This window comes from Rosa rugosa, chromosome 2 (assembly GCF_958449725.1).
Source record: "Rosa rugosa chromosome 2, drRosRugo1.1, whole genome shotgun sequence".
Classification (NCBI taxonomy): Eukaryota; Viridiplantae; Streptophyta; class Magnoliopsida; order Rosales; family Rosaceae; genus Rosa; species Rosa rugosa.
Window position 1 is genome coordinate 64796946 of NC_084821.1, and position 12457 is coordinate 64809402.

The 12457-nt window shown below is 39.9% G+C and overlaps 1 long non-coding RNA gene and 1 pseudogene across 1 annotated transcript; one reads left to right on the top strand and one right to left on the bottom strand.

Moving 5' to 3' along the window:
- Window positions 1-4105: 4105 nt before the first annotated feature.
- Window positions 4106-6005, top strand: LOC133731286 (sugar carrier protein C-like; annotated as a pseudogene).
- A 2441-nt stretch (window positions 6006-8446) lies between these two features.
- Window positions 8447-12145, bottom strand: LOC133733062 (uncharacterized). The gene is made up of 3 exons (XR_009857470.1): window positions 10358-12145; window positions 9730-9804; window positions 8447-8703 (listed from the first exon to the last, which is right to left on the bottom strand). It is a non-coding gene; the product is annotated as an uncharacterized LOC133733062 (long non-coding RNA).
- Between the last annotated feature and the right edge of the window lie 312 nt (window positions 12146-12457).

Genomic DNA, 12457 nt, shown 5'->3' on the forward strand with positions numbered 1-12457 from the left:
GTGAAGAAAGAGTTTCATACAAACATACAATAGCACTAACCAAGGCTACAATCACTAGACTATCTAGATGATGTATTTGACTTGAACCTCTTGTAACTTTTTCACACGAAAGCTTCTTGACCTTCAATCTTCTTGCACTAGGAATTTCTCCACTGATCTCGAGAGAACTATGCAAGTGTATGAACGACGAACCACTTTAACAAGGAACAAGTGATTCTAATGATACAAACCAAAAACTCTCTTCCTAAGAATGACAGATAGATGTGAAACTCGTAATATAATAGTTAGGCTAGTTTGCTAATTTAAGGATAGAAGAGTGTAGATATTATCTTTGCCATTGGTATATTTGTTGGCATTCCATCGACATATTTATGGGGAAAATACTCCAATAAAATAAGTAAAGGGAAAATTCTGTTTAGTCCATATATTATGCCTCTCTCGTCGTTTCAGTCCCTGACATTTCAATTTCATCTGAAAAGTCCCTAATTAAGGTCCATCTTAATCGGTTCACTCCGTCTAAATAGTCTGTCAACTAGCTGACGTGACACACAATTAGACGCCAACTCAGTGCCATGTAAGCCAGGTGGATGGTATAATGTCCACTATACCCCTGTTCTTCCTTCTTTCTCTTTTTTTCCTTTTAATTTCGTTCAGTCTCTTTCCCTTCTTTTCTTTACACACAAAATCCAGCACTACCGAACAGAGCCTTGCGTTGAGCAAAATCCAGAGAAATTTTGAAAAATGACCAAGTTTTGGTCATCAATTTGATTTATAGCCTTGTTTTGTAAAAGAGTTGAAATATAACCAAATGATAGTATAAAATGTCTATATTAACCTTCATAAAAGATAAACAAAGTAATGGAAGTTGATTATTCTTTCTCCCCCTCTCCATATTCATTTGATGCATGCATGTATAGCTTCAAACATGGGGCACACGACTATCTTGAGAAAGACAAAAGGTGCAGAAGACTTTCTTGTAGGAAACCAAGTGCAGCTGCCCAAGTGCCCATGCAGGGGACAACGGCCAAACTGATGGTTGTTCTTGGCTAGCTGCAATGTTATTCACCTGCACAAACCAATCTGCTATATTTCTCTTAGCTGTTCTTCAAAGTGATGAGCTCCCTCGCCCTCAAGATTAGGATGTTTGGAAGGCTTTTGTCATTTGGTTTTAGTTTATTCTTTATGTATTTTTTTCTTGTTCTTCCTTTGTTTTTCTTTGTGGCTTTTGTCTTTCTTTGATGAATTTTCCAGATCAAAAAATAGATGGCTTCTTAATGTAAAGTTTGGTGAAGAAGTAAAATGCAGCATATAGAAAAAAATTGTAGTCCTGAAACTTTGCTTTGATTTTGTTTCAAATCAGTAAGATAGTGTGTAGGTTTTGATTATACGAGAAATTGGTTGTCGTTATAGAATAGAAGCAGGAATGATAGAAAATATAAGGAAGAGGTTGTTGAGACCAACCCCAGACCATAAGCACAATTATCCACAGCAGACAATTAATAGAGCAACCATTAGTTTGGCCGTTGTGCCTGCATGAGCAGTTTGCACTTGGTTTCCACAAGAATGTCTTCTGCACGCTTTGTCTTTCTCAAGATAGTGGTGTGCCACATGTTTGAAATTATACATGCATGCATCAGATGAATATGGAGAGGGGGATAGAAAAATAATCAGCTTCCATTACTTTGTTTATCTTTCATGAAGGGTAGTAAAGGCATTCTATACTATCATTTGGTTATATTTCAACTATTTTACAAAACAAGGCTATAAATCAAATTGGTGACCAAAACTTAGTCATTTTTCAAAATTTCTCCAAAATCCACCACCACCAAGCTCTGCACCACCACTACCAAGCTTACCATCCAAAAACATCTCGAATTTGCCAAACCCTAAGGTCTTGTTCGGATATGGTGATTTGGGGTTGAGGATTTGGATTCAGATTACCCAAATCCAAGTTTCTTACCCAAAACCAAATTCAAACCAATCCGATTCGCACCAGTCTACGTTGGGATTGGCGGAGTTGAAGATGTGGGTGGGCATGACAGCTGCGATGTCGTCTTCGAAGGAGCCGCGATTCTCGAAGCGATTGGAGCCATACTAGAAGCTATTACTCTGGGCCTGGCATATCTTGTCGAGGAGACCGCTAATCCAGCCTTGCTGTAGATCAGGAACATGAGCTGTTGGTTGGCGGTGGCTCCGTTGGTTGGAACGTCGTACGCGCCATCGCCAAAGTTGCCGAATCTATGCTTCTCCATTATCCAACCTCCAGCTCGAATTGAGCTAAACCACTTCCGTAATTAGAGTCAGCACCTTAATTAGAGCCGCCACACACGCCACTGCTGGCACATGGACTGCCATAGCTCCACTGTGTATGCCGGCGTAGTCCAATCGTTCTGGTAAGCCAGCCCTGAAGCCTCTTTCATTATCTGAAGGAGAGCTTCTGGTCTTGATTGTTATTAAGCCTTAAGGGAAGGATGAAAATTTGAGGAAAATAGCAAGTTCCAGTACATCGTGGAGTTTTGGCCTTGGCAAAACATTAAAATAGGGTAAGAAACCTAAGGCTTTGAACTGTGAAATTGAGATTATTGAGACCGTTGTTTTGTGGGGTTGGAGATGAATACATAGAGTTTTGGGTTAAGGAAAATTAGCCGAGACTACCACCTAGAAGGGAGAAATTGGAATGATTATGAAGAAGGTAATGTTTTGATGAAAGATACAGATTTCTATTTTGTAGTGGTTGTGTTGTGTGCCATGAGATCGAAGGAACTGAATATGAATGAGAACTACTCACTTATATGGTGACTGATTGTTTTAATCATGTTCGAATGTTTGTGCACACATTTCGATCTGGAGCTTGATTTTCCCGGTCATGGCAAAGTCTGAGTCTTATCTGATTGTGTTTAATTATGTTAATTTCTTGCTAGAGTTTTAATATAAATGCTTTATTTGTTACTGCTGCAATTGGGGGTTTGGAGTGAAAAATTCAATCAATTTGGAGGGAATTTTTCATGAAGAATGGGGGAAAATGTAGGGGGGAGGGGTATATCGGATAATTTACAGATTACATGGCATGCAAATTGCTGAGGTGGCGTAGCTTGGATTGCCATATGAGCAAGTTAACGGCCAATTTGACGGAATGTTAACAGTAAGGACCGATTAAGACGGAAATTGTGACCTCAAGGACTTTTCAGATGAAATTGAAATGTCAGGGACTAAAACGATGAGTGAGTCATAGTACATGAACTAAACAAAATTTTCCCCATAAGTAAATAATGAAAGATATATAGGTAGATTTGCAAACAAATGTTTCATCAGCAAAGTCTTTTATATATATAAATCTAAATGACAGATATTCTAAAGGGTGGATTGCATGATCCCAAAAAAAAAAAAAAAAAAAAAGGTGGATTGTATGTTTGGATCATGAATTAACAACTATAATGGAATTAACTACAAGAAACCTAAAATGCATCAATCCAGATTTTGTAACTCATGTTCTAGTTTAGTGTCACACCAATTTTATTCGCAACTCATGTCTTGCTATATACATATATATACACACACTCTCTCTCAAGCATCAGTATATACCATAATAGTATGACTAGCTAGTTACATGCAAAAATCAAATTCATAACATTAGGTAAGAATGAATGAATGACTATGCAGATTAATTTGGTTGAACAAAAGTAAATTTCATAAAATTTCTGTTTTCAGAAAAGTATACAATTGAGGTTCTTCAGACACTTCACATACTAATAATGCTATCTAACACTCATACTTGTCTCGATGCTTTGGATCCTTGACCATCTCATAGGGTGGGTTGAACCTCGAGCTCTTGGAACTTAGCATTGGCATTGGCATTGGCAGTGTGTTGCCCTTTACGTACATCTCAAACATATTAAGGAGATCAACCCTGATATCGATTGTATTGTAGGATCGAGAACTAGGTCTGATGTAATCCTCACATAGGCTAAATAAATGACGCGAAACGTCTTTATTAAACTGTGTGAAAATTGGAAGTATATATAAAGGGGTGAAACTATCTCCAACCCAATTGAAGTCTGTCTACAGTGGTGAGCTAAATTTCTTATATTGAAAAAGAAAAAGATAAATGGGTGAGAGAGAGAAGCAGAACCATGCCATATATTTGGTATTTACTACCAAATCCTGAAGATCATCATCAGCAGAGGATTCATCCTCCTCAATCATCATGACAGGCGATGAAACGCTGTATCGCTGATCGGATCACTCGACTGCTCGAGCTTGCTACCCACCTACCCACCCTATAAATACTTGTAACTACAAATTCAGTACACCCAAGCAGCAAAGCCACCACAAGTACTGGAGCACCCAATAAAAACACACGAATCAGACCCCAACCAGAAGGTGCTTCTCTCTCCCTCTTCTTCTCTGCACTTGCTTCTCCCGAGTGACCGGAGCCGGTGAAACGCTGTATCGCTGATTCGATCACCCCATAAATACCGGTAACTACAATTTCCACACACGTAACCGGTATACACACCATAGCCGACGGTATGCAAACCAATAAAAATATTAAAAGCAAACAAATCTCATACAGCGGCCAACTACGTCCACGTGTTTTTTCTTCTGAAACTCTCTCCTCTTTCTCTTCTTCTTCTTCTTCTTCTTCTTCTTCTTCTTCTTCTTCTTCTTCTTCTTCTAAGTGACGGCTGGTGAAACACCGTGTCGCCGATTGAGTCACTCGACGGCTTGCGTTTGCTACCCACCTATCCGCCCTATAGATATTTGTTCCTACAAAACCTATACACACAACCGGAAAAACCACCACAAGAACAACACCGAATAAAACCAGACCAAACAACGATGTAAACAAGTAAAACAACAGAATATGCAACGGCGGCCTGCAAGAAGTTGCTTCTCTTAACCCTCTCTCCGTCTTCTTCTTCTCTTCTCGGTGCCTCTTCTCCATCTCCATCTTTTTGTAGTATCCTCAAATTAAGCTTCAAGAATCGACAGAATTTATAGCAGGGTACATAGGTTTAATATTACGCTCGTCCTTTATTAAAGGACATGGTCAAGGACTAGGTCTAAGAGGAATAGGAGATTGTATTTCTAGAGGATTAGGACAGTTTACTCTTTTTTTATTTATTTATTTATTTATTTATTTTTTTAATAAAGAGAGCAAACAGCCCCCTACTTTAATTAAAAAATCAAATAAAAAGTAGTACAGAGAAGCCCAACTCCTCAAGCTCCGTGGTGTTGACAACGTCGACGAGGAGTTCAACGATTTGGTGGAGGCTAGTGAGGCTGCTAAGCTTGTCAAACATCCATGGTCGACACTATTGACGAGGAAATACAGGTCCCAGCTTGTATTCGCCATCTGCATTCCTGCTTTCCAGCAACTCACTGGCATGAATGTGATCACTTTCTATGCTCCTGTCTTGTTCAAAACTGTAAGATTCGGAAGCAGTGCTTCTCTCGCTTCTGCTCTGATCACTAATGGGGTTAATTTTTTTGCAACTTTTGTTTCAATTGGTCTTGCTGACGAGTTTGGAAGAAGGTTCATTTTCTTGGAGGGTGGTTTGCAGATGTTCATAACTCAGGTCGTAGTTGGAAGTGCAATGGCTTGGAAATTTGGTACTGGTGGCAACCCTGGTGAACTATCCGAGGGTTTTGCTGCCACTCTGGTAACCTTAATCTGCATCTATATTGCCGGATTTGGTTGGTCTTGGGACCTCTAGGATCAGCTGCTCAGGCCATCAATGTCTCTGTCAACATGATCTTCACCTTTGCCATAGCCCAAGTGTTCATTGCGATGCTCTGCCACATGAAGTTAATTTGGATTGTTCTTCTTCTTCTCTTATTTCTTCTTGTTCGTGATGACTTGCTTCATCTTCAAGTATCTGCCGGAGACCAAAGCAGTTCCCATCGAAGAGATGGGAAGGGTGTTGGAGCAGCACCCTTTTTGGCGCAAGTATGTGGTTCAAGAGAAAGACATAGCCATGGGCAAGGCGGCACAGACTGTGTAACCTAGCTAAATTATTTTAATATTCTTGATTTATTGGCTTTTGTAATCTTTGAGAGATTCATACGTAAGACAAACGTACCACGTGGTTGGTAAGACTGAACATGCAAAGAGATGTTTTAGGTATTTTATTTTAATAAGATAAATTCGGAAACACATTTAATTTTTTTTTGAGTTTTAATTGGACTGTCCCGCCATCACGTGGTACGTTTGCCCACATAAGAATCTCTCGTAATTTTTACTCTTTCTATGAACTTCGAAGTTTACTTTCCGTGGTTTTAGTAAATTTTGTTCCATATTGGGATTCTTGTTGCTGGTTTTCTCTGTCATTCTCTAGTTGTATATTAATAGAGATGATAGGCATATGATAGTCTTATCTTAATTTTTTATTTTTTATTTTTAAAGAAAAAAAAGGAGGGGGACAGATAGCGTTACCTCTGAATAAAATAATTCTCTAAATAGAGATGATAGGCATATGCTAAAGCTTACCTGCATTGATGCATACTACCCAGTCACAGTAAAGATGGGAGGAACCATGCAAAACCGTCAGCAGCCTGTTGTCCTTGTAGTTGACGGTACTGTTGCTCCTCCTTTGAAGAAATAGCAATCCAACCTTCTAAGAATTGAAGGGCGGAATGAAACTAGTAGCAGTACGGCTGACAATTGTGAGATTCCAGGAATAGAGTAAATAGCAATTGTATGCTTCTTATAGGGATGGAAAGAAAGCTCAATAAATTCAAAATACATAGGATATCAATTGAATTTCAATTAATGCATTCAAAAAAAAATGTAATCCGCTAAATTATTGACGTGGCTCATACGTGCTGGTTAAGTATCTAGTTTAGTTTTGATGTTAAAAACCTAATTATTGCCATTAATTTTCGTTCAGCCAGAACAAAATTAGAAAATTTACACACTGGGGTGTGGCTAGTGATGTGGTGAGATAATGAGCACGTGAAAAGTTAGTGTAGATAATGAGAAGTTATCTCAACAAGTGAGACGTTAGTAGTTAATTATGTTATATTACAAAATATCTGTTGTAAATTATTGCAATTAGGATTATAGGGTTACACCTCTTAATACATTTATTTTGAAGGTAAAGCAAAAGCTTTTATAAATAATCTGCTCAAGTGAGCATTTCACAATCATGTTGAAGTACATCAATGATGCACTCAGGTGGTTGATGTAACCAAACAGCAACTTGAGCATCCTCAAAACCTATAGCAGCTAAGCGGTGAGCAACCACATTACAAGTTCTGGAAATGTGCCCTATTTTAATACCTGCCAACCGATTCCAGACTTGCTTTATGTCATCAATGATACCACCGTTTGCCAATAAATTGTGATCAAGGCTATGAACTTCAGAAATGGCCTCTAAACAATCACTTTGTACTGTTACATCATGCTCTTGGAGGAAGTACTAGAGTAGGTCCAGACCTTCCCTTATGGCAAGTAATTCACACTGCTTAGGTGATGCTGTATAAGGTACAGGACGCACAAAGGCAGCCTTAAATCTTCCTCTCCCATCACGTAACACACCACCAATGCCTCCTCGATGTTGGTTTGGGAGAAACGCTGCATCTACAGTTAGAGTCAGTCGACTTTGCTTGGCAGGCTTCCAAACTTTCTTCTTCGGTGCTGCAGGCTTTTTATTACCGGAATGCACCTTTTGAAAATCATCTAGCCAAGCAAAACTTCCGAGTAAGAGGTCTTGAGCTGTCTGAGGTTTGTTCTGCCACAAAGTGGAGTTCCTGTTCTTCCAGACCGCCCATAAGATCATGAGGAGTTTAGCAAAAAGGTCAACAATGCATAGCTCTTTCCAACATCCATTCTTTGAAGTTAATATTAGGAAGTAAAGTGTGTTGCAGGTTAAACGGAGGAGCAGATAGAATGCTTTCAACAATGGGGCACTTACAGAAAACATGTGCAGTGTCTTCCAGCCTTAAGTCGCATAACAGACAATTCATATCTCCTAGATAACCCTTTAGAAGCAATCTTTCTCTTGTTGGTAATAAATTATTGCATGCTCTCCAAATGCAATGGGGCACTTACAGAAAACATGTGCAGTGTCTTCCAGCCTTGAGTCGCATAACAGACAATTCATATCTCCTTGATAACCCTTTAGAAGCAATCTTTCTCTTGTTGGTAATAAATTATTGCATGCTCTCCAAATGCAGACCTGAACCTTGCCGGGGACTTTAGCTCTCTATAGTTATCTCAACAGCTCTTGAAAAGGATCTCCATTCGATGTGGACGTTAAGACATGTTGAAGAGTATGATCTCTAGCTATTCAATATGTGGACTTTACAGAAAAAAAAGCCCTTCTTTTCCAAGCTCCAAACAATAATCCTGTCTTGACATGTTTTCCTGCTCAGAGGAATACTTAACCCTAGCAGCAATATCCGGTGGGAAAAGTGTCACGCCCCGAATTTTGAATAATCAATTCAAATCCGAAACATGAATAATAACAAATTACAACTAACATCCTGAATTTTTTTCTCACAAACAACCACACTTCACAACTCTCAAATTTACAATAACCCAAATCCTCAAGTTATTTATTACAGCACACTCCCACCAAATCAAATTGTAATGCTCAAATGAGCTTAACTCGCCTCACTATTACAATTGCTGTAAAACTATAACCATTGCTCTAACCGCACGATCACCGTCCTGGTTCTCCTGTCCTGTAGGATTACCCGCTACACAATTTGAATAGTGTACCGGGAGTTGCAACAACACAAAACCCGGTAAGCTTTTTACAGCCAGTATGAGTAAACAAGAAAGAACTGTTGATTTATTAAATTACAATTCAAGTAAAATTCAACAGTATTACGTCTGCAAAGAGACATCAAACCATTCATGGAAAACCACAAGGAATACATTTTCACAATCCTCAAATCACAATACACCACACTGGTCCTGCAAACACCCAACCCACATAACACCACTCTGGTCCATCCCAATAACACGTTAGAGCTCTAACTGCCTCGTTACCTCTGACACCTTGGCCTAGGGTCAAGCAACGGCAAAAATACTTCGGTTAACACTATAACCGTCGCGCTTTGGACATCCCCATCCTCAGCACCATATACTTCGGTTAATAATAAACCGTCGCACTTTGGACATCCCCGTCCTCGGTACACAACTTCGGTTAATAATAAACCGTCGCACTTTGGACATCCCCGTCCTCAGTACACAACTTCGGTTAATAATAAACCGTCGCACTTTGGACATCCCCGTCCTCAGTACACAAACACTCCGGTTATCCATAACCGTCAAACTTCGGACACCTCGTCCTCAGAATCCTACATTCTCCAACTCTATACATACTCCAATGTAAATCATGAATATTAACAAGAACTCATCAATCATGATCATCACATATAAATATGATAAGTCAAATTTCAAACCATAATAAATAAATCATCACAATTCCACACTCTTCAATGTCACACCATTCCACATATAATCACGTAAATATATATATATATACGTAATCACCCACTCAGGAATGACCACTAATACCAACTATAGTTCACACAAGAAAATCATGAAATTCATTTTGTATAATTAAATCATTTTACTTACCTATGGACCGTAGTTGATCAAGTCCATATGATTTAAAACAAATATTTATTCCATAAATATTTTCACACAATTACTACAGAAAATAAAGTAATTAAAGGTACTCGGTTCGTAATATGAACCACGTGAGGTTTACTCACCTCTAATCCCGCTGCGTCTTCTTAACAGCTCAAAATACGATTCACAATCGTCCGCCAACTCAAACCGTCAATCACCTAATCAAACATGACCTTAACTTAGCCAATAACTCAAAAACATAATCAAACGACAATCCAACGGTCGGATTGAAATTAAATGATGATCCAACGGTCGGATCCTCACGGATCGCCTTCCTAATCACTGTTTTGCATTTATACGAAGATCCAACGGTCGGATCTTCGCCCATGACCACACAAAGCCACTGGGACAGTCATAAGATCATCATATCAAAACTACAAGTCCATCTGACGGTCCTAACTTCACAGATCACAAATCTAACGATCGAAATCGATCTAAACTTAAAAATTCATAACTTAATCATACGATATCCAAAAATTGCGTATAATATATCGAAATGATCGTATTGAAATATAGAATCTGAAAATGTACAGAAACCATATTTTTGATCCCCGGAGGTGGCCGGAAAGGGCCGCCGGAGTTAGTGGCAGAGCCGCCGCCGACCACCACCAATGGTGTCGGGGCCGGGCTGCTCTTCTTCCTCTCATCATGCTTAACAACTTTCATAACTAGCACGAAGTCTGAAAATGACCGGAAGGGGTCGAAAATTACCTTGAACAGTATGAAGGTGGCCGGAATTTTCCAGAAACCGGCGAGAAACTGCAGAAAACGGCGAGCTCCAATTCGACGTAAAAACGTCAATTTAAGGCTTCGATTCCTTCTGAAGAGTTGTTAAGAAACTCAAGAAGAACTCACTGGTTCAAGAATCACAGAAAAATATGGTCTGTAGCTCGAGATATACCGATCGAAAGCTTCGGTGGTCGGAAAAATTCCAGAATTTTGCAGAATCCGGCAAGGCTCGATTTCGACGTCAAAGATTCAATTTCAGGCCTCGATGCCTTCTAGAGAGTTGTTAACAACATCAAGGGGAACCCACTGGAAAAAGAATCAATCAAAACGATGCACTACAGCTCGCGATATCTTGATCGAAAGTCTTCGTGGTCGGAAATTTTCCAGAATCCGGCGAGCTTGAATTCCGACGTAAAAACTTCAACCTCAGACCTCGATCCCTTCTTGAGAGTTGTTAATAATCTCAAGGTGAACTCACCAGGCCAAGAATCACAAGAAAAGGTGGTCTATAACTCGAGAAAATCGGATTCGAAGGTGGTTTTCGAATTAAAGCCGGCCGAGCTCCGACGAACGTGAATCCGGTCACTCCAGGTGCGATCCTTCTAGGATGATGATCAGCATGTTGAGGTGAGTTCAGGGAGCTAAGGATCGTGAGTTTTGGTGGCCAGAATTAGGAGAAAACCGGCGTTGACTGTTTTTGGCTCAAACCTTGCAGCTCCGGTTTGCCGGATTTGAGGCCGTTCCGGGGAAAGTGGTCACGTCCAGTAGCTAGACGACGTCGAGGCGAAGCCGTGGACACCTCGAGAGCGGCTTGAGGTGGCCGGACGGTGGCGCTGCTGGCAGAGGAAGAACGCCCAGAAAGAAGAGAAAAAGGTCGGGGGAGAGGAGAGAGAAGAGAGAAAACCGGGGGAGAAAATAGAAAGAATAGGAAATTTTGGGATTTAAGAAAAATTCCAGAAATTCTCCATATTTATAGAAAAAAAATCCCGATTTTCAAATATTCATAACTTATTCATACAAACTCCGAATATTGCGTTCAACATACGCACGAGATCGTATCGACGAGCTCTACAACTTTCATGAAGAAAGTTTTCCCAAATTCTGTACGTATAAGAAGTCACTTTTTAAGACCCCCTAAATAACGTTCGTTTTCGAAATAAAATCGTTCGAACTAATTCCACAACTCCTTCAAGCTTCGTATTCGTGCCCACGCCTACGAAATCATTTCCAAAATGACATCGGACGTTAATTTGAATTTTTCGGGTATTACAATCTACCCTCCTTAAAGAAATTTCGTCCCGAAATTTAAGCGCAAGTCAATTCCTCTCGATTAAGGTTGACCTAACCATAGAATCTCCATCTTTTCCAAATCTGTAGTAATCTACAGAGCCTCAGCTCTTTGTATAAAAATACATTCCTATGGCCACTAAATCCTTTCATCACAAACGTAAACTCACACAACAACTGCTCAACAACACTCCACATCACATACACAAAATCGTCACATGGATCATCTCATAGATCCTCACATAGATCAACACTTTGTACTGGCATACAAGCACAGTAAACACTCCCACAAAGTGTTTCGCTACTCAATTAGCATCACGGTAAGTCTCTATAGTAAAACTCAAGCATGCACCATTCTACACAACAATAGAGATGCATCACTCAAAACAATTCGTCCCCAAAAGCACGCCAATAAAATATGTTACCCAGTGATGATGACTTGGGCTTGCTCAATCCTTGGGCTAAGCATTAGGGCTGGCCAATTGGGCCGAAGAAATCGAACCATCCACATTTCGAACCGGCCCGAACCAATTTGGGTTTAACATTTGGGCCTACCATTCGGGCCGAACAATTGGGCTTACCAATCGGGCCGAACAATTGGGCTTACTATTTGGGCTTACTATTTGGGCCTACCAACTTCCAGCTCGGCTACGGTATGAAATTGTACATACCGTATATAAGTATGTATACCGTACAGACCGTATATACGTATGCATACCGTACAGACCGTATATACGTATGTATGCCGTACATACCGTATATACGTCCGTATATCAAGCATATACGAGATCCAAA